The sequence below is a fragment of the Phragmites australis genome, chromosome 3, assembly GCF_958298935.1.
Source record: "Phragmites australis chromosome 3, lpPhrAust1.1, whole genome shotgun sequence".
In the NCBI taxonomy this organism is placed as follows: Eukaryota; Viridiplantae; Streptophyta; class Magnoliopsida; order Poales; family Poaceae; genus Phragmites; species Phragmites australis.
In genome coordinates, this window is record NC_084923.1 from 241366 (window position 1) to 259266 (window position 17901).

Sequence of the window (17901 nt, forward strand, 5' to 3'; positions counted from 1 at the left end):
TCGCTCCCAAGTGTCACATGCACCATCTTCTCTCCATATTAGGTGATGCAATGGAGTAGTTTGTGCTATCATGTAGCACGTCCAACGCGTGCAGAAGGCCCTTGTTGTGGTATGAGATGATACAAACTCGTTCCCTGTTGCCCACGACACATGTCCTCACCAAAGTGAGGAACCACAACCAGCTATAATTATTCTCACTCTCAACCATTGCAAAGACGAGAGAAATGATATGATTATTTGCATCTGCCACTATCACTGTCATAAGGGTACCATGGTACTTGCCGCTCAGAAATATGGCATCCACACATACAACCGGTCTGCATGTCTGAAAGCTTTGATGCATTGCCCAAAGGACCAGAATAACCTAATGAGATATCGGTCAGTGGTGCTGTATGACCCATCCTTTAGCTTGATCGACTTATCTACCATGGCCCACTGAGTCCGTAGATTCATCATGGCAATCTTCTGCAGTAGTCTTGGAGCATAGTTGTAAGACTTCTCGAAGCTTCCAAACAACATCTTCAACGCCTTCTGCTTTGCTCGTCACGCGGTGTGGTAATTGATCAGCATACCCGTCTTAGTCTGCACCTCCTCCATAATGGATTTTGGCGATAAACAAATGTTCGTGTCAACAAAGGTGATGAGGAGTTGGGTATGAACCTCGCATCAACGGCGTGACTCACATTCCTAATAGCTTCTTCGCTGCATATATATGGGGTGTGTCACTAATCACAAAATAGTTCTCATATTTTAGCTTATGTGCTCGTAGAAACTAAGGACAATTCAGGTGCTTCATAAGCCTGACCTCATACTCAGTAGGGTTAAACCGAGCGCACTTGTTGTCCCTTCTTGTTATTATAGCATAGCTGCTAATAAAGTGAATGCCTTTCCCCCAGTTATGAAACTGTTGCCCGACTTTGATGTCGCTATTATGGTATCCCAGTTAGGTAAGGTGTTATATTCAATGATGACATAATCCAACAACACATCACCACAAATGTACTGGATCGCTGGCACCGGGTCATCGTTGTCACAGCTTCTTCATCCCTGCTACCACCGGCTTCATCATTCATGCATCCTACATCTATCTCAAAAGGGCCCACTCTAGCTCCCTCTCTATCGGAACTGCCCCCCCCCCGACATACCCTCCATCCTCTTCATGCATCACCTGCTGGCCTGATCCTTCCACGATAGTCACTGCATCACCTTGCAACAGTCGTGGCACTATGTTTACATACACCCCATATAAAAGTTCTCCTCTAATACCTTACGTGAGTATAAAGCCCATGCGTTGTTCCTTCTCATCTCGAACAACGTATGAACAACAACAAGCTGTTTAGGATGAGCCATGTCCACATACCCTCTAGGACAACAATATGAGATTATTGGTTCACACACAAAAGGCTCATTACATGTAATTTTAGGCTATCTAGGTCATTAGGTATCTCAACTGAACTCTCTATGTGCTGCTAGTTCTGAATTGTTATGAGTCTCCTATGCAAAATTACGGGACGCTCTCCATAATAAATATAGAAAGTCATACCGTATTTGCTAAACAAAGGTACATCTAATAAAATAACTACTTAGAAGTATGTATGATACACAACTAATTACGCCTCTCGATAAATAATAAATATATTAACAATGCAAATTAAATAGTACAGTACTTAACAATGCTAACTATTTAAGTAATTAAATATGTTAATTAAATCATCAATATTGAATTCAAATGGAATAATTAAACATGTTTATACCACTATCGATCCATCATTCTCATCACATCCCAACTCTGACCACGTCTTTGGCCATACAACTGTTCGGTGTGTACTATTATTTTAATAGATTGAATTAAAATACTAATTAAATAGACACACACAACTTTTAATTAAAAAAGTTCAATTTGACAATTTTTGGTGCATTGTGATTTTAATCTAATCCTTATGCCCAACTCAGGTTTTTTGAATCTTTTTGAAATTTATTTTTTTTCTTTTTTCTTTCTTTTTCTCTCTTTTCTCTCATTGCACCGACACTTTACTTACTCCTATGGGGAACATGCATACACTAGGTCATCATCCTACACCACCACTAGCATAAAGTGCCACCACTAGGCCATCTTGTTATTAAACTAATTATCACCCTACGCCACCCCTAGCATAAAGTGCCACCACTAGACCATCATATTATTAAACTAATTAAATAATCTAATTACACTGACTAATCAAATTCATGCTAATTACTTGTGAGGAATCATCCAAATAGTATTCGAGCTAAACATTAGGACGATCATTTTTCCATAATCACACCCATAATGATTAACCAGAATACCATTCTGGTAGTCCCGGCATGTGTTTACTTATAGGATCAGAACACATGCCTTTACAACAAGCACATCATCACAAGATATAATAAAGAACGAGTAATTAAATTAAGTTACAAGTCTTTAAGTAGATTAAACTTTACAACAAAATACATAACTCAAACATTTGCTAGAGTAGCTACGCTGTGGAATAAGTTACATGACGACAAAAGATGGATCGCGCTATTTGCCCTAAGGCGTCACCCAAAAATAACAATACACGAGTAGAATGGCACTAGTCCCACCCGTCGCCAACATCGGCGGGTGTAAAGTAGTCAAAGACTAAACCTTCCTCACCTCAAAAGCAAACAAAGCACGTGAATACAAAGGTAATCGTAAGACTTAATCCATAATTGACACTTATAAATAGCCTGACTCCAAGGATAATATAATTTGGATAATTAGCAAGGACTCATAAGGTTAAGTGAATTTCATATGCAAGAGTAATGTCGACTCAAGTGTAAATATCTACACCTAACCATAAACAACCTTCTATCCTAAGATCCTTAACATACCATAATTATAACTTGAACCGTATCAAAACTTCAACAACATCACTATACATTTCCCAACATACAATCACAACCACAACTAAAACTCTACGATTGATACAAATGGACAGAAACATACTCATAACCGAGAGCACAACAATTCAAATTATTTTACACCCTGCAGGGGGTACTCCATTATCCACACGACTTGAGGACCATACAGCTTATATGACCACACAGGTCCACACAAGAGGGTACTCATGTCAACCTTTCCCAAATAAGCACCAAGCGTTTTAACATGTGCCTCGACATATGGGGTCATCTAGAACTACTCTCATAGCAAACTAGATACCCCTTCGAAGCCTATTATGCCGATAACACCCGAGACTAGCATGCCAAAAGATCACAGCTACATAAGGTATTCGGCTCATCTCCGTCCCATATATGGATATGTGGTAAGTACGGACAAGTGCTAAAACCAACTGCAACAACAGACGATGATTAATCGATTCAAGCGGGCCTATAACATCCAAGACTCCCTTCTCGAGCCATTCCTACTGTCTGCCCGAATCTCGGCTCATCCTCACTAACTTACACCATACTCCATCATCATTATCTTTGTGATATAAAGTAAGCCCTAAGTTTACGAACGATAGTCAAACCACCGCTCAACTTCTACCAAGGACCTGTGCCATGCTAAGAATAACACATTATTTTTAAGTTAGTCCATTATGTGACATGAACAACCCAGGTTACAAACGATCAAGCGATAAAAAAAAAAATCAAAGGAGGGTAATACAACAAATAGGATCTAATCCAAAACTCAACATAAGACTCATTGAAATGCAAACATACATAAAGCATAACTTATCAATTGATACAATATATGATCCAAAGTAATGTGATAAAAATTCTTAGATGCTTTCCTTGCTGCTCAGCTTCACAATTAATAGCCACAAACTCCGGATCGCCCTCGATCACGCCCGCGTTACCCTCCGGTCCTTCGTTCACTAAGAAGAACACATGCAATGATGAGCATGAAAGAGATGCTATGAAAATGCTACAAAATTTTAATGGGGATGTGGTACTGGGTAATCAACATAATGAAGCAAGAAACACTTGAATTGAAGCACATAGGCTCATGGTATAAATGGTTTATTTAAGGGCTATCTAAAAAGGACCGTAACTAAACTAGATATCATGACTAAATGAACTTCAATAAATTAAACAACACTTCCATCCAAAGTATATTTTTCCTAGATATAACTGATTAAAAATGAATTTTCCAAGTGGTTTTATAATTTTAGGACATGGTATTAATTATCCATGATTTAATTAATCTAAACACATTTAATTAATTTTAACATGTAGTTATACTCATAGAAAGCTAATTCAACTGATTTCATGATTTTTAGAGTTTGTATGAATTAATTATAAAATTTACAAGCTATCAGCAAAGTATATGAAAAAGAAAAACGCCTGATGATTTGGGTTGAACTCGGACCCTTCGGGTTCCAGAGTCTCCGGGTTGAACTCGGACCCTCCGGGTTCTAGAGTATATGGGTGAACCTCCGGGTGGGGGTCCTCGGGTATGTTTGGTTAGGATCACATGAAACCTCCGGGTTGTGACCCGGAGTCTCCAGGTTCCTGCAGAACACGAGTTCTTCGACGGATTCGATTTGTATGTTAAAGTCTAACCCATATAAGCATGTATAGGCACTCAAAAATGGATTCTAAACCTAATTTATCTACTCCACCAACTCAAATCACTAGCTTTGCTCATTCAAACCTTCTTTCTATCTCTAATACCTCAAGAAGACAATGCTAGTTCGCCATTCCTCGATTGCACTCCACAAATCCCATCCAAATGCCAACTAATTCGTGCATACTCACATGAAAAACCTAGGATACATTCCCAAGGTTTATTGCCGTCTATTTGGGGAAGTTTACAGTCGTCGATTTGGGGAAAAATTGAAGAAAAAGCTTGGAGAAGGGAAGACAAGGTGCTGCTGAAATTTCAGAACAAAGTGGTGACGAAAATAAGTTGCAATCCTTCAAACCTTCATGCATGTGAGAAATTTTTGGATGGATGGAGAGCTCAAGAGGTGAGGAATGTAGTGGTAATACATGCATACCTTGCTTCTTGCTCCTTGGGTGGGATTTTGGGGAAGAAATGAGAGAGAGCTTGAGAGAGAGAAGAGGAGCAGCAGCTCTGCTGCTTGTGCTGGCCGGTTTGGAGTGAAAGAGAGAGTGAGTGTGAGTGAGTGGGGTGGGGGTGGGGCTGCTGGCACCCAAGAGAGGGAGGGGTAAGGTGTGGGGCCAGCCAATGGGTCCCATTTGTAAGAGAGACAAGTATTTCAGCAGAAGTTACATTCCTTCTCTCCTCTTTTTATTAGTCCAAATAAAAAGATTTAAGCTCTAAAAATTCTAGAAATTTTTGTGACATGATTACAAAACAAGATGAAACATTATTAATTGGATTCATCTACAACGCATAAGCGGAGATTAAACTAAAAAACTCTAACGTCAGGTATTTTCATAACTCAAAGAAATTTTTTAAACACCCATTAGAAATAACAAGCACTCAACCATGCTTAACAATTAAACTTGATGCTTATGATTCCCATGATGCATGACTATGCTTAATCACATGATTACAGAAATTAGGATGTGATATTACTATTATACAATCTACTTACTCTGACTAAGCAAATAATTGCTATTATACAAATTCACGCAAATTATTATTACACTGACTAATCAAATAATCAAATTCATATAATCAAACTAAGTAAATAATTATACAAATGTAATTGATCAGATTAAACAATCTACTTACTCTAATTACTATTATTGCTGCAAGTATTAATTAAATACATAATTTAAGTACTTACTATATGTAAGACCCCAATCTCAGGATCTTTTGTGCCTCCTGTATCAGTCCCTGGATCAAGTAGCTGATACGCACAGTATAACAGTTGTAATATCACAGTCAAACTCTAACAAGTATTAAGGTTACAGGGTACAAAAGGTTACAAACCATAGTGTATATATTACAAACCTGGCCGAATGACCAACAAAAGCACAGCGGCAAACAGAACCCAAACCACAAGCAACTAGGGTGCGAACGCAACTCTAGAGACTACTCCTCAGTTCCGTCTTCGCCTCTGGCGTTGGCGGGATCCGCCTCTTCATCTGAATGACAGCAAGAGTGAGCACGGAAGGCACTCATCAAGCCCTATACTATTTCAAGTTGTTGATAGATGCATAATTGGGTAATTTAAGGATAAGGCTTTACGGTTTAGTTTTATGCGTAAAGCGGTTTATGCAGGTATTCTGTTGTATCACATATTATTGATATTAATTAGTTTAAAATCGGCTAACAAGCTTTATCTGGGGGTTTTTGGGTCATGAGAGGGGCTACACTTCACTCCGCAGTCCCTATTATCATATCTGGTGTACCTCTAGTATCATACAGCTTCTGGCGGAATGAGTCAGGAATCTCATCACACGGACATCTAGTCCACACACTCACTCATCAAGACGCACACACCCAGTGTCTAGTCATTAGGGTTACTGCCTTCGCATGTCCATGACCGTGGACACGGCTATTCGAATAGATTTACACTCTGCAGATGTTGTACAACTTTACTCATACGATATGCTCAGCCTCCAACCGTTGCAAGCGGAGGAGCGAATCATACCGAGATCCTCCAAACACCTTTCCAGCCAAGCTTTTCTACGAGACACCCCAAGTACCAGAGACCATGTTCAGAATATCAGATTGGCTATGCCGTCTCTCGAAATATTCAATAGAGGGCCAGATGGACACTTGGTTTCTCGTTGCTCCCCAGCAGCTTAGTATTATGCCCAACCCAGTCCGGTAAAAGAAGAGTGAAGTCCTACCCATTTAGGACGCATGGTTGCACGGGGGTGGCTAAGCATGATAGCGCAATGACTCGGTCCTTAATCGGCTAGAGCAGGTATCTTCTGGCAATGAACACCACAAAGGTGACTCGAGCCCCCAAGAGCATCCTCGTCCAGAGTACCACTCCACCTGCCCTCGCTAAAGCAGTTTTCACCTATTTTTACACATCTCCCACCATATCCCACACAATGTCAAGGATTTCACATCCATTATAGAATTCATAACCATCAAGGATTCATGGTATATGAGTTAACATTGATAACGGTAAATCTTATCTTCGAGAAGAAGTGTTTTAAAAGCGACGTCTCCGAGGAGACGTATTCCATCCTAAGCATGCTAGATATCAAGGCGTCATCCATCGTTAATATATTTAACAACAGGTCTTCCTAGGGTGATATGCATTCTGGATGATGACATGTAAGGCATGATAGTGTTGATAGGATTAACTATTACAAGTAGTTTGAAAGAAAATGCAATATATAGCAAAGGTGACAATAAGTCCGGTTTTAGTTGGTCATGTACATTATTTGAAAATCATAGGTTCAGTATGATCAAGGAGATAGGACTTGCCTTCTCCGAAGTTCTCTTCAGAGTCTTGGTTGTAGTTTGGATCCTCTTTGCTCCTAATGCTTCCTGCGCAGCACTCACAGAATTCTGGTTGCTCTGCAATTACGACTACGATCAATAACGGCTATACTAGAAAAGAACCAATTAATACCAAATGGAAAACCAAATGAGCCCTAATGAACAACACAATGTGACAGATGAGTAGATCTCGATTTTAGATGAATTTCGGCGAAAGAATCGCCAAAATCGGAGCCAGAATGGAGAAGTTACGGCTCCCGGAAGTTTTAATCCAAATTAAATCGGAAAAATACTAAATTGTACTATTCATGAGTGGGACCCACTAAATAGTACCTGGGCCCATATGAACAGTACTAGTTGGGCCGAGATGGGCCGAGATTGGGTTGAGATGGGTCGGGCTGCATAGTATTGGGCTACATAGTATTGTGTTGCACAGTACTGGGTTGCACAGTGTTGGGCTACGCGGTATTGGTTTGCACAGTACTGGGATGCATAGTGTTAGACTGGCCCGCTGGGGTACGGCCCTTAAATGGTTGGGCCGGCCTAGCAGGCTGACGGCGCTCGGGTCGAGCCGTGGCCTAGTCGGCCAGGCCGAGTCACGGCTATTGGCCGGCCCACACGAGTGCGTGGGCTGTGGTGATGGCTGGTGCAGCGCGAGCGGCGGAGGGGAGGGGCAAGAGCGGCCGACGGGGAGAAATCTTGCGACAGCGCGCTTCGGGGGTCGACGGCGAGAAATATCGCGACGGCGCGCTTCGGGGAAGCTCGCCGGCGTGGGATTTCGACGAGGTTTCACGAGGGGAAATCGACATCGAGCTCCTTTGCGAAATGGTGAACACAGCAAGGAGCATGTCGACGGTGGCCGACGACGAATTCAGTGCCAGTTGGTTGCTAAAGGGGGGGGGCACTGGCATGGCCAAAATACTGGGCAGTGCTCCCCTATATATAGGGAGGCGCCAATCCGTTCGGAAGGAGGGTCCTACGGCTTCTAGACATCATGGTACGCGAATGGGGTACGAAACACACCGGCGGTGAGCTAAAGCGCAGTTGCGGAAGTCACACACATGGCGGCGCATGGCAATTGGCCAAGAGGTAGCTTAGGGGCGTCTACACGGTATCTAGGAGGGGGCGTCAGGGGCTTAGGATGTTCACCGAGCTCAAGGATGGCGAGGAGCGGGACAGCGATCGGCGATTCGTTGAAGAGGTGACGGCGGCGCTGATCGGTTGCTAGCGCGAGCGGGCTCTCATCGAGCTCCTGGCGAACGGATGGCGGCCTAGGTACGGCGGAAGGGCCCTGAAGCTTCCTGGCAGCACATGGTCGGAAGTTCGACGGCGGCGAGGTGTGAGAGCATGGATGCACGACGGTGGCAATGGAGTGTTGGGAAAGGAGGGGAAGAGAGGCTAGGGCAGCGCTATTTATAGTGGAAGAGGGAGCATGGGAGGGGGCGGTGTGTGCGTGACGTCGAGAGGTCGTCGGTGGGCAGCGCGATGGTGAGGTGGCGGAGCGGCACCCACCATTTTTCCTGCGGCGTGGGCGCTCTGCGCCAGCCACACGCGGGCGGGGAGCAATACTCGTGCGAAGCCATCCCCTTGGGCTACGGGGAAGAGAGAGCAGGGGGGACGAGGAGGACGACGGATGGGGGAAAGGGCAGGTGGCTCGCCAGCGTGGGTGCTCTGCGCCAGTGAAGCACGACATTGCGCTGGAGGAAGAAGGCAAACGTGCAGGCGTGGCGTGGATGCGCAACACGTGGTCGGCTCAGTGCAGGCGGAGCGTGGACACGTCGACGCGCGCGCTGCCGTTCGGTTGGGCTGGCCGACGTGCTGTTGGGCCGAGTGCGCGGAGAAAGAAGGGGAAGGAAGAGCGGGCCGCTGGCGGGCTGAAAGCAGAGAGAACGGAAATTTGGCCCGAGAGTGAAAAAGAAAAGAAAAGGGATTAGGAATTAAATTCAAAGGAGAGATTTGAATTTGAATTTGAATTTGACTTTGGATTAGGATTAAATCAATTGGAAATTTCTGAATTATGAGGTAGAGGTATAACTCCGAGATTTGGGAACATGATTTGAATCAAAGGATTTAAATTTGAATTTGGACTTGGGATGGGAAGAATTTTAAGACTGGATTTGACTTGAGAGATATTCAATTCAAATTACCACTCAAAAATGAATCAAGACCAAAAACCAAATGCGGATGAATCAACTTAAGGCAGGGATTACCTTAGTATAAAATTTGGAGCATTTAGAATACTTAGCCAATTAATACCAGTACCAATACTCGCACCTATACTTCTTTGATTTTATTTGGTTTTAATTTACTAAAAAGATTTAAATTTGCACTAGATTTTGCTATTTAATTAATATACTAAATCCAGTATGTTACACTATATCTCGCGCTCCTGCTTCTCCTCGCCTCGGGCTGATTCTCCTCTTCTCGCGCTACTGCTACTCCTTACCTTGCGCTGCTGCTGCTCTGCACGCGCTGCTACTTCTCATCTCCTCCTTTGCTCGCGTTGCTCGTCTCCTCTCTTCTTGTAGTGCTACATCTCCTTACTAGCCCGTGTCTCCTTATAGCGAACACGACAGTGTGGGGCTAAGACATGCGAGCACGCGGGGACAAAAACGCGTGGGGTGCTGTCAAGTCAACAAAAGAGAAAGCAGCCAGTGCACTAAAAGCGATGACATGACACGATGTGAAGGGATGGCAGCACCATGATGGCCAGTATTTAGCACCTAAGGTGCTGAATATGATACTATGCACCGTATTCAGCACCTCAGATGTCAAATACAGGGAGTTTTTGTCACCTGAGGTGCTGAATACGGCGAGCAGTGCCGTATTTGGCATCTCAGGTGCTAGGCCCATCTTTTTCGGTGCCTCAGGTACTGAAATCGATTTTTCGGTGTTTGAGGTGCCGAATACAGGTGCTAGGCTTGCAAATACGCCAATATATTATTTATTTTGGTAAATACGGTGGCATTTGTTGTCTATTTTTGGATTTTTGTCGATCCATTGCATCCAATTCAACTACCTCATGCCTCCCACATTGCGTCTTGTGTGAGATTCTTCTTCTATTCACTCCTTTATGAGTATTGGTTGGCAAATTAGAGCATTTTCCATCGACTTTCTAAATCTCGCTCTGTATATCTTCGTACCGAGAGACTCCTGAAAAGATCTCCTCTCTATTTCTCTACGCGCTCCAACCGACCTCCTAAATCTCACTTTCTAAATTCCACTTACTTATATTTATTAATATCCTATAACTAAAAAATATTCTATGGTAATGTATGCAATTTTGTATATGTTTTGAATTCAAATTGAATTAAAAGAAGAATATCACATGAAATGATAAAAATGCATATAAATGGAGTATTACAAATGAATTCACTTTTTCACCATATAACCTAGGGCTGGAAATAATTTTAGAAATTAGTCTATAACATAATAAGAAAATTAATGAATTTCCTAGATTTTTGTGAATTTATTTGAGGCCCTAACAATTGATAGAATTTATAAAAGATCATTTTTGGAGAATTTTAGATTAAATTATGCACAGGATTTTTGAATAAATCTAATTAAAATATGGTGCACATTGATTATGAAACATGTACAATTTTTTTAAACATTTAGAGTAGTAAAAGACCACTGTTTTGAATAAAGAAGATGGAAAAAGACCTTAAAAACTACATCGATAGTGAGCCTCTCCCGCTCCCTAACTGTAGCGAGCGATGCCGGTTGGATAGCGAGCCGCAAAAGTAGTGAGAGCAAATAAAGAGCCGGTTGGAGAGGTGCTTCTGATGGTTTTTGCTAAAAAAAATAGGATAGGGAGTTGAATAGGGGTTTGATTAAAGTTGCTCTTAAGGCTAATTATATTATTAACAAGGTAAACCTTCTTTCTCTCGGTCAGACTATGTCTCCATCGTAAAATGCCACCTCCCTTGACATCACTGCGTGGCCGCAGGGAGGATATTAGATTGAATTCAGTTTAATTTGGAGGTTATACAAATTTAATCGATATTATTATTAAGTTCCAAGCTGCATCTTCAAAGCTACTGAAAAGATCGATTACGTTGAGACTAAGAATTGAGCAGATTCGAGCCATGCAAACTATAAAAGCTAGGGCATCCACTAGCTTATATATATACCAGCAGGCAGCAGCAATAGATCGAATCATCCACCGCAGTAGAATTATACTCCATTGTTTGAGCCGTGAAGCTAGCAATGTTAATTGGAGTCTGTGCATATGATTGCTCGCATGCACAGGGTTTGGATACAGGAATATTGAGCAGGTAACTTAACGCCTGCATATGAATATGATAGAGGAGGACTGGACGCATGTCCGGCTTTGGAGGGACAGCCCCCTTATCTCTCCCATGTGATTGCCGTTGCTACTTCCTCTTCACCTTGTCCATCTCTCCGGCCACTGGCACTGGGGAGGAGCCAGCTCTTTGACCGGCCCGGGCAGCACAGCCCTGAGCCACAAATCCAATTAACCAATAATATCCATATATTGCATGCCATCAAATCTAGTCAAGGCGCGCGTACGAGTGATCCGAAACTTATCAACATATATACTCCAGCTAATTATATATCCACGTACGTACGAATCTCAATCTAGTTTACTGGTATCTGACATGGACACTGCATCCGTGAAGCTGTTGCAGTCGCGCGTCTCTCCTATGCATGCATGGTTGCTTTCACAGACTGGTCACTTATTAAATCGTTGTTGCAGATTGTGTATATCGATCTTAAATTATACTATCAGTGAGCAGCGGCCCAATTAGTTTCGACAGTACGTGCAGTATACCCGTACTTAAATTATTACTCCAGTACTGCACCATACAGAATAGTACAGTAGTGCTCTCTCTGTCCATGCATTTTCGGTGTAATCATATAAGCACTGGAAATATATACTCCACTCTAGATGGAGATAGAGCAAAATTAAGTTTTGGTCTTGCTGATTGGACTCGCTCTTAGCGTGAATGCTTGCTTAATTTGCTGAATAGTAGCAGAAACAGAAGAGGAGCTAGATCTATAAAATAAATTAATTAAGAGATGGATGAATATAATGCAGGTGTGGTCGTTAATGGTCGTGTGCAATGGATCGGAGAGATGCTCTCACCCACGTACTGTTCCTGATGTTTATATGTCACCTTGCTAGCTCATCTCTGTCGTACGGCGCACGTGTGGAAGGAAGGGGGAGTAATAATCCAAGGAATGGGGGTGTTTGATCCACACGTGCGCCCACGTGGTCTTCACGCTCGTCCGTGCGCTTGTCCGCGACCGAGTCCGAGTCCATCATCAGTTCCCACATTAAGACAGAGAGAGATCACCTACCTCCTGCATCGATCGATTATATTTTCTGTTTGTGAAAACAAAATGAAGACAAATAACGCACGCACATGTCAGGAACTAGTATGTATTTCATTAATTATGTGATTTTACAAAATACATGACACCGTTCGAGTTTTGTCTTCTTCTGTCTTTTGCATCGATGTTTAAGGAGATATCTGACCGGAGAAATTACATAGTTTGTTGATTTCCAGGTCGTGTTAGACGCATCCGATTAATTATAATTGCAAGTCTAATATGCAGAATACCTCTAATAAACTGCACTTTATGGTCGTTGTCAAATCTTGTGTTCCATTCCATATATATATATATACCCGTTCCTCCCCGTGCTCGCTCGTTGACAGCCGGGCCCCACCTGTCGGTGCCTTCGTCTCCACCGCGTCGTGCCCGTGCCCGCGCCTGCGCCCGCTCCCGCAACTGCCTCGCGCGCGTAGTCCGATTTCGCCGGCATGCCCCGCCCCACGCGCCCACGTCCGCGCAACGGCACCGCACGCCCCTCGCCTATAAAGCCCTGCAGCGCGCCGCCACTTCTCCACCTCATCTCGCCGAGAAAACCCGAGCGCCAAAGCCGCTGTCGCCGAGCACTCCGCCGCACCTGAGCTCCGACCACCGCATCTGAGCACACCGCCAGCATCGCTGAAGCTCGTGAAGTTCGTTTCACTGCTCGTCGAAGCCCCTCCGCCACAGGAACCGTGCTCGCGCCGACTGCCGGTAAGCTCCGCCGCCCCCTCGCCGTCGTCACCCCTTTTCCGAAGCTCCCCGCGGTCAATTGACGCCTCCTCTATCTCCACATGCCCCCCAGGAAGCCGTCCCGACCGCCAATTACGCTGTTCCGTCGTCGCAGCCGTGAATTCGCCGAGCTCCGACCGTTGCCATCCACCATTTCCGTCGCCGACCACAGTCGACAAGCTCTCGGTGAGACTCCCCGTGCACCCCTCTTTGATTTCCGCCGCTCACCGTAGGATTTAGTGGCCGGTAGCGTGAGTTAACGTGTCTCCAGCGAAATTCCGGCGAAGCCCGAGGTGGCACCGCCGTTCTCCGATCGCCATCGGCCTTGTTCCCTCCCAACTAGTCTCGGCCGTCCGATCATCTGTGAGTGGCCCAGATTAGAATGCCCCGTACCCCTTCTCTAGCCAGTTAGAAGCCGCCATGTGTCCGCTTTAATCCAGTCAGCAAGCCGAGCCACGTCAGCGCGCCACGTGGGCGTTCCTATCCTACGTGGCAAGCCACGTCAGCCCTGGAGCCCAGTCAGCCGCTATGTCAGCCAGTGACGTCAGTATTGCCCAATAAATAGGGTTTTTAGTACAAAAATAAATCAAGTTATTCTCTGGAATTAGGTAAACTTGCAGATAGACCCTTAGACTTTACTGTTTTCACAAAAATGCCCTTATATAGTGCAGGCCCCTGAACTTTAGGATAATTACAAATAGGTCCTTGAAATTTACACATAAGCCCCTAGAACCTTTTGTATTCACAAATTAGTCCCTGCAACCTTTCAGAAAAGCCCCTGTAGAGTAAAACTAGCACAACTTTTTCATACGAGCTCCGATTTAGGTGATTTTCATGCCCCCGAGATCGTAGCATCGTGTACTTTCCTTTAATAGCCTTTTTAGAGTTATTTGCCCTTGTTTTGTGTGCTGTACTTAGCTGTTTGTTTGTTACTTTTCGGTGTGCGCTTTGGTTTTAGGAGACGAGCAGAGTGTCAGTGTTCAGGACCAAGCTTTGGTTTTAGGAGATGAGCAGAGTGTCAGTGTTCAGGACCAAGCTTTTGAAGACTTCGAGTAGCCTGCTTTTGAAGGCAAGTGTTCTTGACCACTTTGATGCCATTATAGGACATTATAGTTTTATTTTCCTTAGCTGCATGCTTGTTCAATTATGAAATCCCATAAATAAGGTTTTACTAGAATTTGTGTGATAATTCCTTGTAGCCTCTTTTGGGTCTTGGGACATGAAAAGGGTAGTCATGCTAGTGCAGTCAGTGATCGGAATAATTATGAATTTTGACTAATGTCTATGAAACAAGTATTTGGGAAATGATAATCTTGTAGTAACTTGAACTAGGGATCCCAACTAGATGGCTAGCATGAGGTGGAGCTACGCAGCAGGGATTGTGTACGTTCTTGTATGGGATCCTATGGACCGGTTGTGAAACCTGTTACCCGGCATAACAGCACAACCATGAGGCTTATATGGGTACGACCTGGCCAAGTAATTAGTGCCCTTCATATTCTGTACGCACTAATGGTCGGTTAAGTGGCACAAGAGGGGGCCTCTGCAGTGGATGGAATCCCTGTTAGCGGTGAAACCTTAGTGGGTGCTTATAGATGTGGAGGTACTTTCTAACGGCCTTGTAGTGAGACCCCGGCTCTACACCCCGGAAGTGTAAAGCAAAATGGGAATTACGACTCATGGGTAAAGTATGCAAACTCTGCAGAGTAATAAAACTGATCGATCAGCCGTGCTCGCGGTTACAAGCGGGCTTGGACTTCTTCATGATTAGATGGGAATACTAAGGGTTGGTTTGGTTAGTCGGGTGGTGGAACTCCCGATGAGTCGGTAGCCAGATATGGGATATCTGGTGAGTCTGGTAGTCGGATAGAATCCGATGAGCTATGTTCCTTATTTGTTGGAGTTTAATCTAGTAAATAGGTTGCTAGGTTATTTGAGTCTTGTTTAGTTGGGTATAGTCGCAGTAATCCCCAAGTCAAACTTTTCCTTGTCAATAGCCTGCATGTCATATTTTTCCCCCACTTGCTGAGTACTCTGTGTACTCACGCTTGCCTTCTCCCAAACTTCCGGATGCTGCTCAGAAGGTGAAGCTTTTGAAGACTTCTCGGACGATGGTGCTGAATTCTAGAAGGAAGAAGGCGTCATTTGAAGGCCATATCCTAGGTTGATGTTCCCCCCGGACAACGCCTATGGATGGATGGAAGTTCTGCTGCCGTTTGAAGATTTCTTAGTATTTTCTTTCAGACCTTCGGGTCCTTTTGTAAGGAATATTTTCATTATTAAAGACACAGTTTATGTTATCACTAATGATGTCGCTATATGTATGAAAAATTTGATCCTGGCATATATGTGAAATACATCTGATTTATTTTTTTTAAAACCGGGTGTGACATACATCTGGCATACATACGCATATCTCAGGGAAATGATGATAAGTGCTCCATCCCGGCACACCTAGAACTCTCTCTCTGAAGATGACGAAGATCTAACTACATACTATGGTAAACTAGAAAATGATGTTTTTGTCATTCCAAAGACGGCTGCATAGTAGCTCTAAGTCTAGTTGCAATTAAGAATACATGTCTAGCGGTTCAGAACTTCAGAAAATTATAAATCAGAACACAAAGTCGGCATGACTACAACATATGAACATCCTATATCTGCTGATCCGCGCATCTTACATCTAGGCATACAACATACCAATCTAGTCATCTAGGCATACAACACATGTAATTTAATACCTTCTGTGACTGTGAGTTCTGTCCTTTTGCTTGTACCGTTGCTAGTCTTCACGTTGCACTTTAGAATCATAACACCACGCTGCAGGCCTGTAGCCAAGCGCAACTGCGCATACCTAGCCGAGCGGCCAAGCCCTGGCCCGAGTGCCTGCACCGTGCTCGCCGTCGTCTGCTGCCGCTTCTCGCTCTACAGCTGTGGATGCGATCACCATGGATTTGGTCACCGTGGATGCAGCCGCCATGGATCCAGTCGTCATGGTGGAGGAGCTCATCGTAGTGCAGGAGCTCGCCATGGATCCGATAGTTGTGGTGGAGGAGCTCACCGTAGTGGAGGAGCTCTTTATGGATCCTATCACCCGTCGCCAGATTAACCTTGATGATGTTGCCGTAGAGAAGCTCACTATGGAACCCGTCGCCAACAGCCACGCTCCATGGATCACACTGCCAGCCTCCCTCGATGGCCCTCCATGGATCCCGCCGCTAGTGTCAGTGAGGAGGGGCCTGACGGCACATCGACAAGGAGAGGCAAGACCCTAACCCTAACTACCACCCGTGAAGGACCGACACTAATCCTCAGCCAGTGCCCACACCCCTTTTATCTGGCGGGGGAAAGGCTTTGGTAGCGCCTTCCGTGGGCTAGCTCCAAAGGCCAGTGCAACCCAGGCTTAGGTTGCCTCCACGCATGCCCGCACATTAGTGACGGGTGTTTTTATTACCCGTTATTAGTGACGGCTTGTAAAGTGATCTGTCACTGTTGTCATTAGTGACAGATTTGATACGACTTCTAGCTCGGAGTGATATTAGTGACACATTGTCAGTGAACTCGTCACTAATGGGTCATTAGTGATAGGTTCTAGTTGACCGTCACTAATACGGTGTCATTAGTATTGGTTTCTTACGTCGTGTTAGTCACGACTATGTCATCGTCATGTCGGTTTGTGAACAGAAGTGTTGATAAAGAGGATGATTTTCGCCTTGTCGGTGCCAGTTATATGTGCTTCTGCTTTCATCAAGTGCGGACGGATATGTTGCCTACATCTCGTCGATACCCAGCAGCGGAGTGTTCGATCCCGTAAACTTGGGATGTGTTGATGGAATCTCGTCGGGGCAGAGTTTCGTCTAGTCTCGTTGGTACTACATGCTTGATGATTATAATGTGCCTTTTGTCTCATCGACGCTGAGCCATAGTGTTGATGTGGATGATTTACATAAATAATGCCCAGCTGCTGTCAGTGTTGTTGTAATGCATTGGACGAGGCATGCTAGATGATTGACGATGTCTTGCGCCCGTGCAAGGGGCAAGAAACATGATTTCAGCCTTCCGGCGTCGGTGTAGAGCTTCACCAGTGGAGACGGTCAAACTACGCCTTATGGGGTCATATCTGTTTGCATCGTATTGGGAAAAATATTCGATGAGTTATTCTGCAATGGAAGAAGAACGAACTACGCCTTATGGGGTCGTAGCCATCTTCGTCGCATCGCGAGAAGCCGTGTCTGTGTAGATTATTTCTTCGTCAACAGAGGAGGAAGCTCTACGCCTTCTGGGGTCCTAGCCGTCTCCTCGCATTGGTAGATCAGGTTGTTTCATGGTACGAGGAAGGCCCGGCGGCGGGGTTATTATGTCGAGGTTGATCGCTTGTCGTCGATGAGCTTGTCGCCGGTGAGCATGCGCGTCGATTTCTTCTGCAAGCATGCTTGTTTATGCGCACTCTGCTTTCTTTATTGGCTTTTTCT